At 43.1% G+C, this 18446-nt stretch overlaps 1 protein-coding gene across 2 annotated transcripts in view; it reads left to right on the top strand.

Moving 5' to 3' along the window:
- Positions 1-18446, top strand: part of FAM83F (family with sequence similarity 83 member F) — a 450556-nt gene that overhangs the window by 53267 nt on the left and 378843 nt on the right. The gene's annotated exons all lie outside the window — the stretch shown is intronic.

The following is an 18446-nucleotide window of genomic DNA, read 5'->3' as shown; positions in this document are numbered from 1 at the left end:
TGTGTTTGATTATACTGCACTTAGGTTGGCGCTGTTTTTTTCTGTTTGTATATCTCCTAAAGGTGCCTTCTAACCTTGAACATGCTGCCTCCCTGTTTGTGCTAAGAAATCCTTTTCTCCCTGTGGCTATAATCTACCATCTTCTGCTAATAATTGCACAATATACTATTGACTATTATCTGGCATTGCTTATTAAGAACTACAGTACTTTGTGGATTTGTCTTTTGAAATACTACACTAGAAGTCCGAGTACTACTGTCACAGAACATACCTCCCATCCCCCACCCTCCACCTCATTTCCTGTTTGTCCTGTGTGGTGGTGGAAAATGTGTGGGATGTGTGGTGGTGGAAAACTTGAAAACGGTCTATCGATTTCCACAGGTAGTGCATGAGAAGATTGTGAAGGAGATTGCTGAGGGTCGGGTGGCAGGGCCTTTTCCAGTCCCGCAATTTAGTAGCTTATTTCTCCTATAGGGGTGGTTCCCAAGAAGGAGCCGAATTCCTTTTGTCTGATCCAGCACCTTTTATTTATTTTTTATTTTTTTTATTTTTCCCCCGAAGGATAGCTCACTGAACGACGAGATCGATGGGTCTCTGTGTTCTGTGACATATGCTACATTTGAGGAGGTGGTGGTTAAGACTAGAGCATTCAGACCAGGAGCCTTGCTGGCCAAGACTGATATCAAGTCAGCCTTCAGGCTTCTGCCTATCTCTCCACTGGCTTTCAACTGCCTAGGGTTTTATTTTGATGGGGTTTTTTATTTTGACAAGAGCTTGCCGATGGGCTGTTCTTTGTCATGTGCCTATTTTGAGATGTTCTCCACTTTTCTACATTGGGTGGTCAGTTCAGAATCCAGGTAGGATGGCATTGTCCACTACCTGGACGATTTTTTGTTTATTGGCCCATTGGATTCGGTTTTATGTTCAGTTTTATTCCATGTTGGAATTCCGTTTGCCTTAAGAGAAGCTGGCTTTGTTTGCTAATTGTTGCCTTTATTCACCGGAAGAAGGTTTTGTTGAAGGAGATGCAATCCTTGTTGGGCCTTTTGGTGTTTGCATGTAAGGTTATGCCGGTAGGGTGCATTTTTTCCAGGCGTTTGTACCTCTCTACTGCAGGCTACAAGTTTCCCTTTGCTCATTTGTGCCTCACTGCTGATCTGAAGGACAACTTGCTTGTGTGGGTGAGTTTTTTGGGGGTATATAATGGCAGGTCCTTTTTTTTTTTATTTTTTTTTTTATTTTTTTTCAGGCTGATTTTATCCCGGCTCAGGATTTTGTTATTTACGGATGTGGCTGGTTCTATGGGTTTTGCGGCGATATGGTGGTCGGATTGGTCCTGTGGGGCCTGGCCGGAGACTTTGATTCAGAAGAAGGCTAATGGGAATATCGTGCTCTTGGAGCTGTTCCCTGTGGTGGTGGCGCTAGAGTTCTGGGGTGCACAATTCAGATCGTCATATCTTGTTGAATACTGACAATAAGGGTTTGTGGCAAACTGCCTATCCTCTAAATCTTTGTTGGTTGTACTTATTGCGACATCTGGTCTCTGCCTTAAATTCAACATCTGGCTTAAAGCAAGATATGTTCCTGGTTTCTCTAATGTGCTTGTGGATACATTGTCCCATTTCCAGATGTCCAGGTTTCGGCAACTTCTCCTAGAGGCAGATGAGGTGGGTTGTCCTTGCCCAACGGAGCTGTGGGACTTGATCTGAAGCCGGTGCAGGAGGCCATCTAGAATTTGGTGGCTCCACATACTTGGGTTAACTGTGCAGCCATGTGGAGAAAGTGGACCGCCTTTGCGGTGGGCCGAGGTTTTATTACTGTGTCTCAGACTCTGGCTTTTTTTTTTTTTTTTTTTGGCATATTAAATGGAATACTGTTACTCCTATGGTCATGTGGCTAAAGTTATGACAGGGGTTTCTTTTTTCCTTCACCTCCTGGGTCTCCCTTCCTGTATGGAGCTCTTCTTAATTAAGCAGGCCTTGAAGGGGTATCGTAAGGCTAAATTCAAGCTGGGTGGTAGACGGCTTATTTCGTTACAGCTTCTAGCTGATCTTTCTGCTGCCACTGGGGCGGTGTGTTTTTCTGGTTATGAAGCACTACTGTTTCGTACAGAATTTTCGTTTAAATTCTTTGGGGCCTTGCAGATTTCAGAGATGGTTTCTCTATCCAGGCATGGCTTTTCTGGTATTTTATATTAACATGTTTTGTTTAGCAGTTCTTTTGTCCGGTTGTATCTACGCCGGTCTAAGACCGACCAATTGGGTAGGGGCACTTGGGTGTCTTTGGCTGCCCGGTCAGACCCCTCAATCTGCCCGGTGAACCTCGTTAGGCAATTTTTGGTTGTTCGTCCACGTGGCATGGGCCCCTTATTAGTTCATTTGAATTCACGCCCATTGACCAAATTCCAATTTGATGCAGTTTTGAAGAAATGTCTTGCTCGTTTAGGTCTGTTTTTTCCTGCCATTCATTTCGTATAGGTGAAGCATCAGAGGCCCCCAGATCGGGTTTTAAGGATTTGGGTAGATGGGAGTCTCCCTGTTTTCAGTTGTATGTACATCTTAACCTTTTCCTTTGACTCATTTCATGTATGCAAAAGTGTCTGGATCATAGGACACTCTTATGTTTATGGGGCCAGAAAGCGAGCAGCTCAAGGAGTGGTTCTAACTTGTATTTGTCACCGGAAGCCTTCACTATATATTGGAGAGGGGTGAGAGGAATGCGCAGGTGTAAGTTGTACTGGGATTTGGCGCAATTGTTTCAGGTGTGGCCCGTACCTTCTATTTTGGTAATTCGCTTGGGGGTAATGACCCAAGTAAGATGACAACGCTTGACTTGGTATTCGTGATTAAGAGGAACCTTCAGCGGTTTTGTTTATCCTCCCAGTTACAACCATAGTTTTCTCATAGATCGTGTCAAGGCTTTCCTGGTGGTCCTCTCCTCCAGGATCGGGCATTCAAGAAAGTGAGGAAGAGGGTCAACAGGGCCTTGGAAAAGTACATGCCATCTTTGGGTGCTTTGTCTTGTAGGCATGTCAATCTGGAGGGTGGCATTCAGAGTCTGTATAGACAGGACAGATTACATCTTTCAAAAGTTGGCCAGGATATTTTTTCAAGTTATTGATTAACACAGATTGTCAATCACTTTAGTCATATGTAACCAACATAGTTACATTGATTCATAAAGGTTGAGTAAGTATAATACTTGATAACCTGTACCAGTCTACCCCTAATGGGTTCAAACTGTAGGCATGGACAGGCCACCAAGTAAACTAGATAGTTGAGTTCATAAACTGAAAACGAAAAAGAAAACTTGCAAGTCAGATTAAGAAGGTAGGTCCAAGATGGTAGACTACATCAGAAATATGTACATATATGACTTGAGGGTACTTCAAACTTTGGAATACGTTACAAATTGCACTCTTTTAAGTAGTTAGATGATCTAGGACAGGGGAGTCCAAACTACGGCCCTCCAGCTGTTGCAGAACTACACATCCCATGAGGCATTGTAAAACTCTGACATTCAAAGACATGACTAGGCATGATGGGGATTGTAGTTCCTGAACAACTGGAGGGCCGTAGTTTGGACACCCCTGATCTAGGATGAGATAGCCAGGTATTCCATTCCTTTTTTTAATGTGAAGGCGGAGTCGTTTTTATAAGCAAGCATAAGTTCCTACTAAGCTTGAATATTTAGTCTGGCTATAGCAGTTGATAAGTTGGGGACATCCCTGGATTTCCAGAGGCTGGTTATAGTGAGCCTTGCTGCTATTAGTGTGTGGATTACTATTGTGCTAAATGTTTTAGGATATATGTCCAAATTTAGTCCGAGTAAGGCTGTGACCAGAGTAAGTTTGGTTAGATTTCTCGTAAGATCCGCTATAAAGGAAGCTATTGAATTCCAGAAGCTTCGCAGATTTTTACAGCTCCATAATATATGCAGAAGGTTACCTTTCTGATCGTTACATCTCCAGCATATGTCAGATGTAGAGGGATACATTTTTGATCATTTATATGGGGTCAAGTACCATCTATTTAATATTTTTGTGCATTATCCCAGTGTTTGATACATGTGAAGGATTTACTGGATATATGAATGGCTTTTTCCATTGGTCTCAAGAGAATTCTTGAGCCAAGTCTCTCTCCCATTTAATCGTGTGTGTGTGTGTGTGTGTGTGTGTGTGTGTGTTTTTTAATATTATTTAGGTAATTTGTTTGTAGTTCATAGAAAAGGGAAATTACTTTTATTGTTTGTTTGCTTGGTTGAGTGAAAAATGCCACATTATTGAGGGGATTTCTATAGGATTATTATGATTGAATTCTTAAATTGGTGTACTTTCCTAGTTTGTTTAAAATTATTGATTTATACTGCAAGCGTAGATTTATATAAAGATGGTATCCTTTCTTAACCCAGCGCTCGACAAAACCCGGGCGCCAGGTCGCATTTGCGACTAGAATTAGCGACCTGTGGCATCACAGCTGGGGGTATCCTGTCACCGCGGACCCCCCCCGGCATGATCGCGTCGGGCCGCCAGCGGCCGGTAATTGAGCCCCTGGCTTTGAGGCCTTCTACGATCCTATGGTTCCTTCTGGAATCTGGCGCCCTCTTGTGGTGGCCGTTGGAATTACAACCAGCAATGCTAATAGGCTGGCAGGCAGGGGAATCTCCTTCCCTTTACTCAGAACCCCTAAACATTATATATATATATATATATATATATATATATATATATATATATATATATATATATATATATATATATATATATATATATATAGCACCCTAGAGAATAAAATGGTGGTCGTTGCAATACTGTCTGTCACACCGTATTTGCACAGCGGACTTGCAAGCGCACTTTTTTGGGGAAAATGTATTTAATAACAAAAAAAATAAAACAGTAAAGTTGGCACAATTTTTTTTTTTTTATATTGTGAAAGATAATGTTACGTCGAGTAAATCAATACCCAACATGACATACTTCAAAATTGCGCCCGCTCATGGAATGGCGACAAACTTTTACCCTTAAAAATCTCCATAGGTGACGTTTAAAAATTTCTACAGGTTGCACGTTTTAAGTTACAGAGGAGGTCTGGGGCGATAATTATTGCTCTCACTCTACCGATCGCAGCGATACCTCACATGTGTGGTTTGAACACTGCTTTCATATATGCGTTCGCTTCTGCACGCAAGCTTGGCGGGACAGGGTGCATTTAAAAAAAAAATTTTTCTTATTTTAACTTTTATTTTTATTTTTTTCACTGTTCTTTTAAAAAAGTGTGTCACTTTTATTCCTATTACAAGGAATGTAAAAATCCCTTGTAATAGAAAAAAGCATGACAGGTCCTCTTGTATATGAGATCTGTTTTTTTGTATATTTTGTAGGTATTTGGGGGTAATAGTCTCATATATTTTGGTTGGTGGGTAAGAGTTGTATCCCCAAATAATTGAGGCGTTATCCCAAACCATGTTTCTCACGCAGTGTATTAGTTAATATCGCAGGAAGGTTCATAGGGAGAGCAGAACATTTGTTTTGATTTAATTTTGTAATACGACACTTCACCAAATTTTTCTATATATTTTTGAGATTCTGGCTGGGAAGAGTTAGGATTGGTTAATATAGGTATATCATCTGCAAATAAACTTAATTTATGCTCATTCTGTCCTATAGTTATGCCTTTGAAGTTAGGGGTTGATCTTATATATTCTGCAAGTGGTTCTATCGCTAGTGAAAAAATGTACGGAGATAGTGGACATTATTGTCTGGTTCCATTAGTAAGGGAGAATTTTTTTAGAGATTATACCTGATGTAAATACTTTGGCCATGTGTTGTGTGTAGAGTGCCATAATTGCCGAATGGATGGATGAATCCTTGGATTCAGAATTTAGTTAGTTTTGGAAATGTACACCCAGTGCATTCTGTCAAATGCCTTTTCTGCATCTAATGCTAGAAGTAATGAGGGCGTTCGATCGATATGAATTTGGTTAATTGACGTAACAAAGCCTACTTGGTCAGGTCCTATTAGGGAGGGGGTTATATTTATTAGTTTGTTGGCCAAGATTTTTGCGTACATTTTAAGGTTGGAGTTTAATAGTGATATGGGTCTATAATTTAAAGGGGGCGAGGGGTCTTTTCCTTGTTTCAGTAGTGTTATTATTATTGCTTCCAGTAGTTCTTTGGGAAATAGTTTAGAGTTAGCTATATAATTAAACATGTTCGATAAGGGACTAGAATTTACTTGAAGGCCTTGTAATATTCCCCTGATAGGCCATCTGCTCCTGGAGCTTTGTTTTTGCGTAGCTCTTTGATCACTTTACGCCCTTGTACACACGGTTGGAGATTCTGTCGCAATGTGTCCTATCGGAGCGTTTTGTCGTATATTCCGACTGTGTGTGGTATGCATCGGACTGTTTCCGTCGGAATATCCGTCGGACCAAATTTTCCAACTTGCCGGAAATATTTTCCGACAAAATGCTCCGATCGGACATACTCCGATCATGTGTAGAGATCTAGATATCTAGAAATTCTGTTATATTATCTGCGTTGGGTAGAGGAGTATTACTTTCATCTTTTAAGTTGTAAAGTGATTCATAGTATTGTGCGAAGGTATCTGCTATTTCCTGAGGTTTGATTACTACTTTTCCTGAGGTATGATGGGCTAATCCAGGTTGATGTCCGGAGGTTTTTTTTGTGTAGTTCTTCTTCTAATTTGGTTACGTTATTTAACATATTGGTTTTTCCTTTTTGTTTTTGTTTTCCCCTGACTCTAGCATAGACCTCTGGCATAGGCTTTATGGGTACATCATAGAGTAGTGCTATTTTATCGGTTCTTTATCATTTAATACGAAAAATTCTATTTTTTTTTTTTCCAGCGCTGGTAGGTGTTTCTCTCGCAAAAGAATAAAGGTGTTGTCTAGAGGTAGTTATTAGAGCAAGGTAGGCCTTGGTTGATTTCAAGTGTGATTGGTCGGACCAAGTTATGTTGTGGATGCAGGTGTTTGTGATCTTTAGCAGAAGTCTGTCGGCAATGAAATAATCTATTCTAGAATATGATTTGTGAACACGTGAAAAGAATGTATAGTCCTTTTTCTGTTGTAGGTAAACATCTCCAGGTGCCATACATGTCTTCTGAGGAAAAAATGGAGGATAGACCTCTTCTGAGGATGATTCCTTTCTTGTAAGTGTCCATAGTACGGTCCATTGAAGTTGCCACAAAAGATGAGAGTTCCTTCCTGTATTTTGTTTTCTTGATGATTTTTTTGATGAATTGGTGAGGATTTTTATTGGGGGCATAGATGTTAACAATTGTGTAGACAGGGCCGTAGATGATTATTATTTTTTTCCTGGGGGGGGGGTTCAGATCTTTCAAACTTAAGGCATCATTTACACTTTAATGTTGGGGCTTTCAGCGCAGTGCTTCTCTCCCACACGCGATCACCGCTGACTGTCCTCTATCCTCCAGTCCCCATCCATCCTTCTACATGCTGCTGTCCCCCTCCATGCTGCTCCGTGTCTCCCGCTCTCCTCCGCTCATGTGTCCCCCTCTCTGCTGCTCCGTGTCCCCCCCCTCTCTGCTGCTCCGTGTCCCCCCCCTCTCTGCTGCTCCGTGTCCCCCCCCTCTCTGCTGCTCCGTGTCCCCCCCTCTCTGCTGCTCCGTGTCCCCCCCCTCTCTGCTGCTCCGTGTCCCCCCCCTCTCTGCTGCTCCGTGTCCGTCCCCCCCTCTCTGCTGCTCCGTGTCCGTCCCCCCCTCTCTGCTGCTCCGTGTCCGTCCCCCCCTCTCTGCTGCTCCGTGTCCGTCCCCCCCTCTCTGCTGCTCCGTGTCCGTCCCCCCCTCTCTGCTGCTCCGTGTCCGTCCCCCCCTCTCTGCTGCTCCGTGTCCGTCCCCCCCTCTCTGCTGCTCCGTGTCCGTCCCCCCCTCTCTGCTGCTCCGTGTCCGTCCCCCCCTCTCTGCTGCTCCGTGTCCGTCCCCCCCTCTCTGCTGCTCCGTGTCCGTCCCCCCCTCTCTGCTGCTCCGTGTCCGTCCCCCCCTCTCTGCTGCTCCGTGTCCGTCCCCCCCTCTCTGCTGCTCCGTGTCCGTCCCCCCCTCTCTGCTGCTCCGTGTCCGTCCCCCCCTCTCTGCTGCTCCGTGTCCGTCCCCCCCTCTCTGCTGCTCCGTGTCCGTCCCCCCCTCTCTGCTGCTCCGTGTCCGTCCCCCCCTCTCTGCTGCTCCGTGTCCGTCCCCCCCTCTCTGCTGCTCCGTGTCCGTCCCCCCGCTCTTCTCCCGCTCCGTGTCCGTCCCCCCGCTCCGTGTCCGTCCCCCCGCTCCGTGTCCGTCCCCCCGCTCCGTGTCCGTCCCCCCGCTCCGTGTCCGTCCCCCCGCTCCGTGTCCGTCCCCCCGCTCCGTGTCCGTCCCCCCGCTCCGTGTCCGTCCCCCCGCTCCGTGTCCGTCCGTCCCCCTCTGCTGCTCCGTGTCCGTCCCCCCCGCTCTTCTCCCCCTCCGTGTCCGTCCCCCCCGCTCTTCTCCCCCTCCGTGTCCGTCCCCCCCGCTCTTCTCCCCCTCCGTGTCCGTCCCCCCCGCTCTTCTCCCCCTCCGTGTCCGTCCCCCCCGCTCTTCTCCCCCTCCGTGTCCGTCCCCCCCGCTCTTCTCCCCCTCCGTGTCCGTCCCCCCCGCTCTTCTCCCCCTCCGTGTCCGTCCCCCCCGCTCTTCTCCCCCTCCGTGTCCGTCCCCCCCGCTCTTCTCCCCCTCCATGCTGCCACCCCCCTTGGTATCTCAGGATGGAGAGCAGAGGTAGGAGCCGGTAAACCTGGCTCCTTAGTGACCACTGACTGTCCATTCACATAACTGAAACATTGTAACCTCCTGTGATTACGATGTCTCAGTTAATGAATGAAGAGAAGCGGCTGTCTTCTCTCCATTTATTATCAGTACAGCGGAGGCTACAGGGAAAGGGACTGGGGAATCTGTGTCCCTTTCCCTGTCTCAAATGGGAGATGTTAAGACCCCTGATATCTCACCATAGCCCCCAACAGGGCTGATAAAAAAAAAAATTGCAATAAATAATAAAAAAACATTGTAAAAAAAACAAACAAAAAAAAAAACACTGACACTGTCCATAACCCCCTCTTCCCTTAAAAAAAAGAAAGCATTGTAAAAAATAAAATAAATTATAAACATTCATTCATGGTGGGCAGTAAATTTATTTAAACCTCCAAAAAAAGTGTCCTAAGAAATTTTTTAAGAAATGAAAAAATTAAAAATATTGTGCACTGCCTACCACAGGATGGTGCCCTTTGCACCTGGTCATTATGGTTGGCTTTTATTCAGTCTTAAACTGCAAGCAAACCCAGCTTTTGAACTTGTATCTACAAGTAAGCCTATAATAACGCTTATCTGTATGTATAGTGAATATCTCCTAAACATACAGTGACTGGTGAATGCGCTCTGAAGGGACGGCATACTGCTTGGTTGTACTTCTCCTGGGCTAAATTTGGTGGTTTATCCAATTCAAAATGGAACTCCTGGATGCAGATTATGTCACATTCATATTTTAGGACTTCCGTCCATAGAGCGCTTCTTTTGTAAGGACTGTTTAGTCCCTTTACATTTAGTGAAAAAAGTTTAAGATTCATTGTAAGTTTGTACTCATTTGATATATATATATATATATATATATATATATATATATATAAAAATTAGGGATGCGCCGAAACATATCGGCCGAAAATGGCCTTTTCGGCATTTTGCCGATAATTGCGCCAAAAATCGCGCAGTAGCGGTGGGAGAAACTTCGGATGACATCACTCGTTCTGTGGGCGGCTTGTACGTTCCTCGTGCGGATAAGACGCCGCATTCGTAAGCACGGTCCCTGCTAAGACGCTGGCACCTTCCCCGCGGACGCTCCTCGTGCTTGTGAGACGCTGCTGGGACCCGAGACGGCTTCATAGAGGGCTGCACATAGCATACTGAAGTACAAAAGTGGGCACTGTCCCTCCTGGATGGCTACCATTACTACTATTCGCCTGTGAGCAATGCATTGCCTTTTTGCCTTAAACTGCCAAACAATCCAACTAATTTATTTTACTATACTACTGAAACTGTCATAGCAGTCAAACAACATGTATTACTTACGCCTTTGTGCCTTTTTGTGCCATGCAGTATGGTATTAATTAAATATGTCTGTCTGCACTACAGTACATCGTGACGTAGCAACAAAAAAAATGTTATATAAAACTGATTTGAAATGGAATGGCATGCTATTTATTCTGTAGTACTAGTATACTATAAAATGTATGCCCTTGTTGTCATTGAATTTGTCATTTTGGTATAGTATAGCACACTGACATGACAGCAAGCACATGATTTTTTAAAACATGACAGTACGCAATATAATATATTATATTTAATAACTATATATTATATATTTTATTGTACAACAAGCACATGAAGTTATAGTATATTATACTGCAGAATAGCTCAAAAAAATTAAATATAGCATGCAATTGCAATTTGCATGCAAGCAATCCATTCCATTTGCAATGAAATTGAATCAGTGCAATTATATTCTCTTTTTGCTACAAGTCAGATGTACTGCAGTGCAGACGTATTATTAACTACCTTGCATGGCAAGAGCTGCAGCGTTTAAAAAAAAAAAAAAAAAGTGATAGTTTGTTATTTTTTAAAGCTGCCTCCTGGGGTTTAGCTTTTAAATTGATTTCGTCCTTTTTTTTTTTTTTTTTCCCCTCAGATTTCACTCCCACTATAGATCATTCTATGCTATTATTCTGCGCTACCAGCAAAGGTGGACCATGTCTGCAGTGTGGAAATATTTTAAAGTTTCTGATAAAGACCCCAAATTTGCAATCTGTAGTCTTTGCTCAGCAGAAATTTCAAGAGGGGGTAAAGTGCCAAGGCATTTTTCAACAACAGGTTTGATACACCACCTGAAAACGGGACATCCAGTTCTGCATTCAGATTACAAGAAAACGGTGCCACTTCCAAAAAGTGACTCGGGCGCATAACACCATCTGTGGCCACGGTCTTTGAAAAGGTTAAAAAATTTGCAAGTGACAGTCCCAAAGCTCGTGCCATAACAGATAAAATTATGGAATTTATTGCATTAGACGACAAGCCATTCTCTGTTGTGGAGGACATTGGATTCCGTAGGCTCATGCAACATATTGAGCCGCGTTACTCACTACCAAGCAGACACTACTTTGCAGATACCTGTCTACCTGAATTGTTTTGCAGTGTTAGAAAAGACGTTCAAGAGCTCATGACTACCGACATCATAGCAATCAGTTTTACTACCGACATTTGGAGTTCAGACGTCAGTCCAACGAGCATGCTTAGCCTGACAGCGCAGTGGATAGATGACAAATTTCAATTGCAAAACATCCTACTTAACGCACGTGAGTTTGTTGGATCACATACTGCAGCAGCAATAGCTGACACTTTAAAATCCATGCTTGACACTTGGCACATTGAGAAGTCTAAAGTGCATTTGGTTGTACGAGATAATGCGCGGAACATGGCAAAGGCAATGGAGGACAGTGAACTTAAAAGCATACCGTGTATGGCGCACACGCTGCAATTGGCTGTGAATGAAGGATTGCTGAGTCGGCGCACCATATCTGATATTGTATCAAAAGGAAGAAAAATTGTGGGTCACTTTAAGCATTCTCCGCTTGCTTATTCCAGATTACAAGCTTTGCAGATACAGTTTGGAATGCCACCGAAACTACTGCAGCAAGATGTAGCCACTCATTGGAACAGCACCTACTATATGCTGCAAAGTCTTTTTGAACAAAAGCGTGTTTTAGCTGCATACATTGCAGATTACGAGCTACCGGCAAAACTGAGTGCACATCAGTGGATGTTAGTTGAAAATAGTTTCTCTTCTATCTCCATTTGAACAGTTAACAAAAGAAATAAACTCAACTAATGCTTCCATTTCTGAAGTTATTCCCTTGATTGCCGCACTAAAGCGTCTTCTAGGAAAAGAGATAAGAACAGACCATGGCGTAAAAACGGCTAAAACCACTCCTGGAGGCTGTTACCAACCGGTTTCAAGACACCGAGTCCAACCCTCTGTACTGCATTGCAACAGTTCTAGATCCTCGATTTAAAGAGAATTATTTTAATGTTGAGAAAAAGCAGCGTGCACGGGAAATGATACAGGCACAAATGGAGGTGGTGGAAGCATCCGATGAAGGAGTTTTGAGGTGTAGCACAGAGGAAAGTGAGAAGAAACGGTTGCATACAAGTGAAGAGGAACACACTCCCTCCATATCTGATATGTTTGAAGAAATTTTACATGAATGCATCCCGGTCCATAGCAGTGCAACAAGTGCAGCTACACAACAGCTGGACATTTATTTAGCTGAACAGCCTATCGCCAGAAGTGACAATCTCCTTGTGTACTGGCGCATCAACAAACAACGTTTTCCTTTGCTTGCACAGATTGCATGCACATATTTATCTGCCCCAAGCACCAGTACAGAGAGTGAGAGACTATTCAGTCTAGCATCTCATATTCTTGACGAGAAGAGAAACCGTCTCTCCTGTGAGAAAGCGGAGCAACTTTTGTTCTTAAAGCGAAATCTGCCACTTATACTGAAATAGATTTATAAATCCGTAGCATAGACCAATTCCTTTACCATGTTATTGAACATAGTAAATGAATTGGCATTGGACTGTGCTATTGGACAATTGGAACATACAACATAGTATGACTGACTACCAGTATGTTCCAGTTGTCTAGTTGTGCCATACTGCCATTAGTTGTTTGTTCATTGTAGTAGTTCTACAGTTTTTTGCACTTCCTCAATTTAAGAGACCTACAGTTTTAGTACTGTACACACACATCATACATAGTTTGTTGCTGTTGGGCCAAACTATATCTCTCTCTCTCTCTCAGCTTTCAGCCTGCTGCATGTGCAAAACTGTATGTCCTGTATCTACGGCGGTCTACATATTCCAGTACTATACACGATACCACACTGTGTTCCAGATATGGGCGGAGACTTCCAGAAACAGACTAGTGTACATTGCTTGCTGTGATTGTCTGAGCACCGCTGCTGTAGACCAGACTGTAGACTGTGTTCCAGGATGTCTCTGCTCATACCCGGGGGCCGGAAAACGGTGTGGTCTACTGTATGACTATGTATGTAACCCGCAGCTACATACATACACTTTTATCGCACATGCAGCCGCTGACACCTTAGGGAGAGATAACTGAATTACTACTAGTTCTTCTGGTTTAAGTTGAAAATTTAATAAAGTCTAAGACATTAAGTCTACTTACTTAGTCATTTTATTTTTATATTATTTTATTTCATTTTTTAAATTTATTTTGTTGTTCTGGTTCAATGTGCACTGACTGCGGTCTACACTGCAGGATATGCTGTAGTAATTTATAATGTAATTTTTGTATTTTATTTGATTTTATCTTCTGTGTCCACTGTCTAATTTATTTGGGTTGCTTTATTAAAGTACTGTTATTTTACATTACTGGACTATTCTTTTATTCATAAAATTAATGATTCAGTTGAATATGAATAATACTATAAGGCAATTTTATATAAATATATTTTTTTTAATATATAAATAAGCCATTTTCGGTTTCGGTGCTGTATCGGTTTCGGCACAAAAAAACATTCGGTGCATCCCATATAGATAGATAGATAGAGAGTTTTAACCACTTACTGACCGGCGCATGGGGATACCCACGATCGTCTCACGGAGAGATGCTAATGTAAACAAGCATCTCCCCATTCTGCCTAGTGGCAGTGTCACTGATCTCTGCTGCTCCCTGTGATCCCAGCAGAGATCAGTGATGTCATACACAGCCACTCCCCCCCCCCCCCCACAGTTAGAAACACTCCCCAAGGCTCACTTAACCCCTAAACTGCCACCTAGTGGTTAACCCCTTCACTGCCAGTGTCATTTACACAGGAATCAGTGCATTTGTATAGCACTGATTGCTGCATAAATGACAATAGTCCCAAAAATGTCCGATGTGTCCACCATAATGTCAGTCGCAATAAAAATCGCTGATCGCCGCCATTACTAGTAAAAAAAAAAAAAAAATAATAATAAAAATGCCATAAAACTATTCCCTATTTTGTAAATGCTCTAACTTTTGCGCAAACAAATCGCTTATTGCAATTTTTAATTTTTTTTTTTTTTACCAAAAATATGTAGAAGAAAACGTATTAGCCTAAACTGAGGAAAAAAGTTTATATATATATATATATATATATATATATATATATATATATATATATATATATATATATATATATATATAATTTTTTTTTTTGGAGGATATTACAGCAAAATGTAAAAAAAATAGTTTTTTTCTAAAATTGTCGCTCTTTTTTTTTTTGTTTATAGCGCAAAAAGTAAAAACCGCAGGGGTGATCAAATACCACCAAAAGAAAGCTCTAATTGTGGGGAAAAAAAGGACGTCTATTTTGTTTGGGAGCCACGTCGCACGACCGTGCAATTGTCAGTTAAATCGACGCAGTGCTGAATCACAAAAAATACTCTCGTCTTTGGCCTTTTGGGTCCAGGGCTTAAGTGGTTAAAAGAGGTGAACTTTAGATTCTTGATGTAGTTATGATTTTCTTCCAGAAGGTGGAGGTGTTGGACCATATAACAAGTAGAAGTGTCATTGGAGAAAAAAAAAAGAAAAAAACAGTAAAACTCAGGCATAAGAAAATAAAAAGAGTTGCAGGGCAACTCCAGTGTACATTGAATTAATTTCCAGGGGTTACATAGTTAGTAAGGTTGAATAAAGACACCAGTCCATCTAGTTCAACCTGAGTGAGTGTGGGTGCGTGTCCACAATTATCCCCATTTTAGGGTACTCATACAGTGCTGTTAATTTACACAGTGCTCCACACATACATTGCATAATCACATTGGTCCCTACCCTCAAGAAGCCTATAATCCAAGGTCCCCAACTCGCATCATATCCTAGGGCAAATTTTGGACAGAAGCCAATTAACCTACCAACATGTCTTTGGAGTGTGGGAGGAAACTGGAGTACCCGGAGGAAACCCACGCAGGCACAGGGAGAACATGCAAACTCTAGGCAGGTAGTGTCATGGTTGGGATTCAAACCAGTGACCCTTTTTACTGCTAGGTGAGAGTGCTGCCCACTACACCGCTGTTATAGGGAAAAACACAGGATAGACCACTTATCTGGATCCCTGAGCGTCAAGGACCCTGGTTGATTGATATTTGAGAAATGTTTGATTCCATAAAACAGCAACATGTTTTGTAGAAGGCATAGTATTATCTTGCAATGTAAAGAGGATTCATCTATGGCTTTTTTGCCAGTCTTGTGATAATTTTCCAGGTGTGGATTTATCTGTTATATTCTCCATGTTGTTTAAGAGAATGCCCCATGAGCGTAGGATTTTAAAACCTTACTCCAGATTGTTAATCAAGTATGAGGTACCTTTTATGATCCACAAGTATTTTTTGTTGGGAATCCCCATTTATAGATTATGCTATGATTCCGTAGGATCTTGGTAATTGAGTTTAGGTTTTTGCGGGCCAAGATTGTCGCTTGTAAGAATATAAGATGATACCCGCATAAAGATCAGGTAGTGAGTGTAAGGGTAGGGAGAGTCACCCTTTAAGTTTATACACATCTTCTTATACTAGAAACTGCTTGCAAAGATATATACATATTTGATATATATATTTTATACAGGAAATAGCTTCACCTGCAGTGCTTTTGCAAGTTTCTTCTGAAGTGCAAAATTGCTTGGAAAACAGGACGCGCTTGTGGCCGCAGCTGGCATTTAAGTTTTACAGACTTAGAACATTGTAAGGCGAAATGAAATATTGTGGTTTTATGTTCAAATTATGATACAGCTTAAGGTCATGAAAATATATATATTTTTTTATATATTAATCTCTGGGGACCTTTTCTTATCAAAAATTCCCCTAAAAAATTACGCTTAATGTATGACGAACATAAATGATTGGCTGACAAGAGGCCTTCCCTTTGTCTTTATGCAATGTTTGAAGCACATAAAAGTGGTATACAGGAAATAAAGAACTCTTATTCATGATAATCCATTCAATGCATATGGTTGTCTGATTTACCCAATCAATTGAGAGGGCTTTCCAGTGACCACTAAAGACCAGCTCGAGCTAATCAAGGAGGGGCACACCTTACAGTGAGGAATGACGTTGTCCGTATTGCATTAGTAAATCTTTCACCTCATAAAAATTAAAATTAATTCTGGCCATAATGTCTCTTGGTAATTTTTCTGCAATGTGAGATGGTTTAGGTCAGCCTTTCTCAATCTTTTCAACGCAGAGGAACCCTTGAAATAGTTCTCCGGTTTCAGCAAACCCCTGCTAAAAATGTAAAAAATCTACAACTCATGATACATTAGTGTGTCGGTCAGTGGGAAGAATGGTCCTTACACTTGTGGTCATTGGGAAGAATTACCTCCTTACAGATAGTTAAAAAGATCAATGGTTTCAGCTCGTCGGGGGGCGTGGCCTGAACCTGCATGGAGTAGGTCGCGTGTCTCCGGAGCTCCGCCGAGGAATCCTGTTTCCCACGCTGATCCTGTGACACCACAGCACCGATACTCACCTTAATACCTCTGGCAGGCGTCCCTCCATTCCGGAGCATATGTCTCCCTCAAAATCTCAGCGCTCAGCGGCGGCACGGCTGTCCCAATACCGCCGACATGTGAGTGAGGAGGGGGAGGAACATGGCGGCGCGGAGGAACCGGGAGGGCCGCGTGTGGCGGGAGACACAGACAGGCTTCTTGAAGCAATTACATTATGCCGCACGTCCCTTACATCCCAGATTGAGGAGGTGCAAATGGACATTTCTTTATTAAGACAAGATTTCCAGAAGCTGCGGGACCGGGTGAGGGACACTGAGACCCGTATCAGCCATGTGGAAGATGCTCTCTCACCTCTGCAACATGACACTGACCACATGCAGAAGCAAATAGACCTGATTACTAAACAGGACGAAATGGAAAACCGCATACGCAGATGCAATATCCGACTGATTGGTCTTCCGGAGGGGGCTGAAGGTAAGGACCCCACAACTTTTCTGGAGCAATTGCTGATAAGTACCTATGGCAGAGAGTCTTTCTCCCCCATGCTGGCGGTTGAACGCGCGCATCGCATGCCTGCCAGGCCTACACCTCAGGGTGCACCTCCACGCACCTTTATTGCGAAACTCCTGAACTATAAGGACAGATGCTGCCCTCCACATGGCCCGGGAAAAGGGTAATATCCCGGTGGGCAATACTAAAGTTGCAATATTCCCTGATTTTTCCGCGGACGTCCAGAAACGCCGGCAGGGTTTCATGGAGGCCAAACGATTATTGCGTGCACAGCAAGTGAAATACTCCTATGCTTTTCCCTGCACGCCTCAGGGTGGAGGCAGGGGACCGGGCGCTCTTCTTTGAACAACCCAGAGAGGTCATAGCATGGCTGGAACGCAGGGCGCCTCGGGATGGAGCCGCCTGAGACTCCTTGGGACATGTAAGCTAACACTTTTTTTATCTCTCCCCTGGGATCCTGGAACTGTGACAGATTGCCTGATCTTCTTGAACTGTTCTATTTTTGCTCAGGGTGCCTGCATTCGGGACGTATGTTCTCTCTCTTTAAACTCTTACTGCTGAGTGACCTGCTGAACTTGAATCTGGATCATATGCTCATGCTGCTGGTGTCAACGTATATGCATCAACTTTTTCCCCATTTTTGTCTAGTGTCCCTGTTGAGGGACCCTTTCTGCAGTACATTCCTGTTTGCTTTGTTTAAAAACTTTTTTGGTTTACACTTTTTCTTTTCTTATTCTTTTTTTCTCCCGGAGCAAGGGGAGACATGTTAGACCTACGGTCTAATTGCACGGTGCAGCGGAAACCTGCTCCTTTGTCTGCTGGGCCTTTTTTTTTGCTATGAGGGAGATGGTCACCGGGGCTGGACAGCAACAGACACCTTTTCTTGTTCAACACTGTGTACCACTATACAGGGGGTTCTATTTTACCTTGCCCTCTGGTACCGGTGGCCACAGCCCTCTCTCGGACTTAATGTTCTTAACTGTTTTATTGATTTCATGAAACTGGTTTTCCCAGCCAGACGTGTTTGGTTTTTCAGGGAATATACCCGCACGAGTTGGGGTTGGTGTAGGGTGGGGGGAGGGGGGTGAGTTGGTTGGGGTTTCCATGCAAAAGGTTACTATAAATGTGTTGGAGTATGTATCTAAACTAAGTGTTGCTTTTTTTTGAATGTTTTCTACTGCTGCTGTTTATGCAGCCCCTGATCGGGCTTGACCTAGCACAACTGTTTTGGGGTGTGTTTATGGGAGGGCTGTTTGAAGGTGGGTTGCCTGCACTTGTTACTTTCTATGTATCCATATGGCGTCTATACGGTTTCTTACCTGGAACGTGAGGGGGCTGCGTGACAAATTTAAGCGCG

This window comes from Lithobates pipiens, unplaced genomic scaffold, assembly GCF_037356315.1.
Source record: "Lithobates pipiens isolate NorthernLeopardFrog02 unplaced genomic scaffold, aLitPip1_a1.2 Scaffold_23, whole genome shotgun sequence".
In the NCBI taxonomy this organism is placed as follows: domain Eukaryota; kingdom Metazoa; phylum Chordata; class Amphibia; order Anura; family Ranidae; genus Lithobates; species Lithobates pipiens.
Note: the sequence above shows the minus strand (reverse complement) of the source record. Positions and strands in the feature narration are given on the sequence as shown.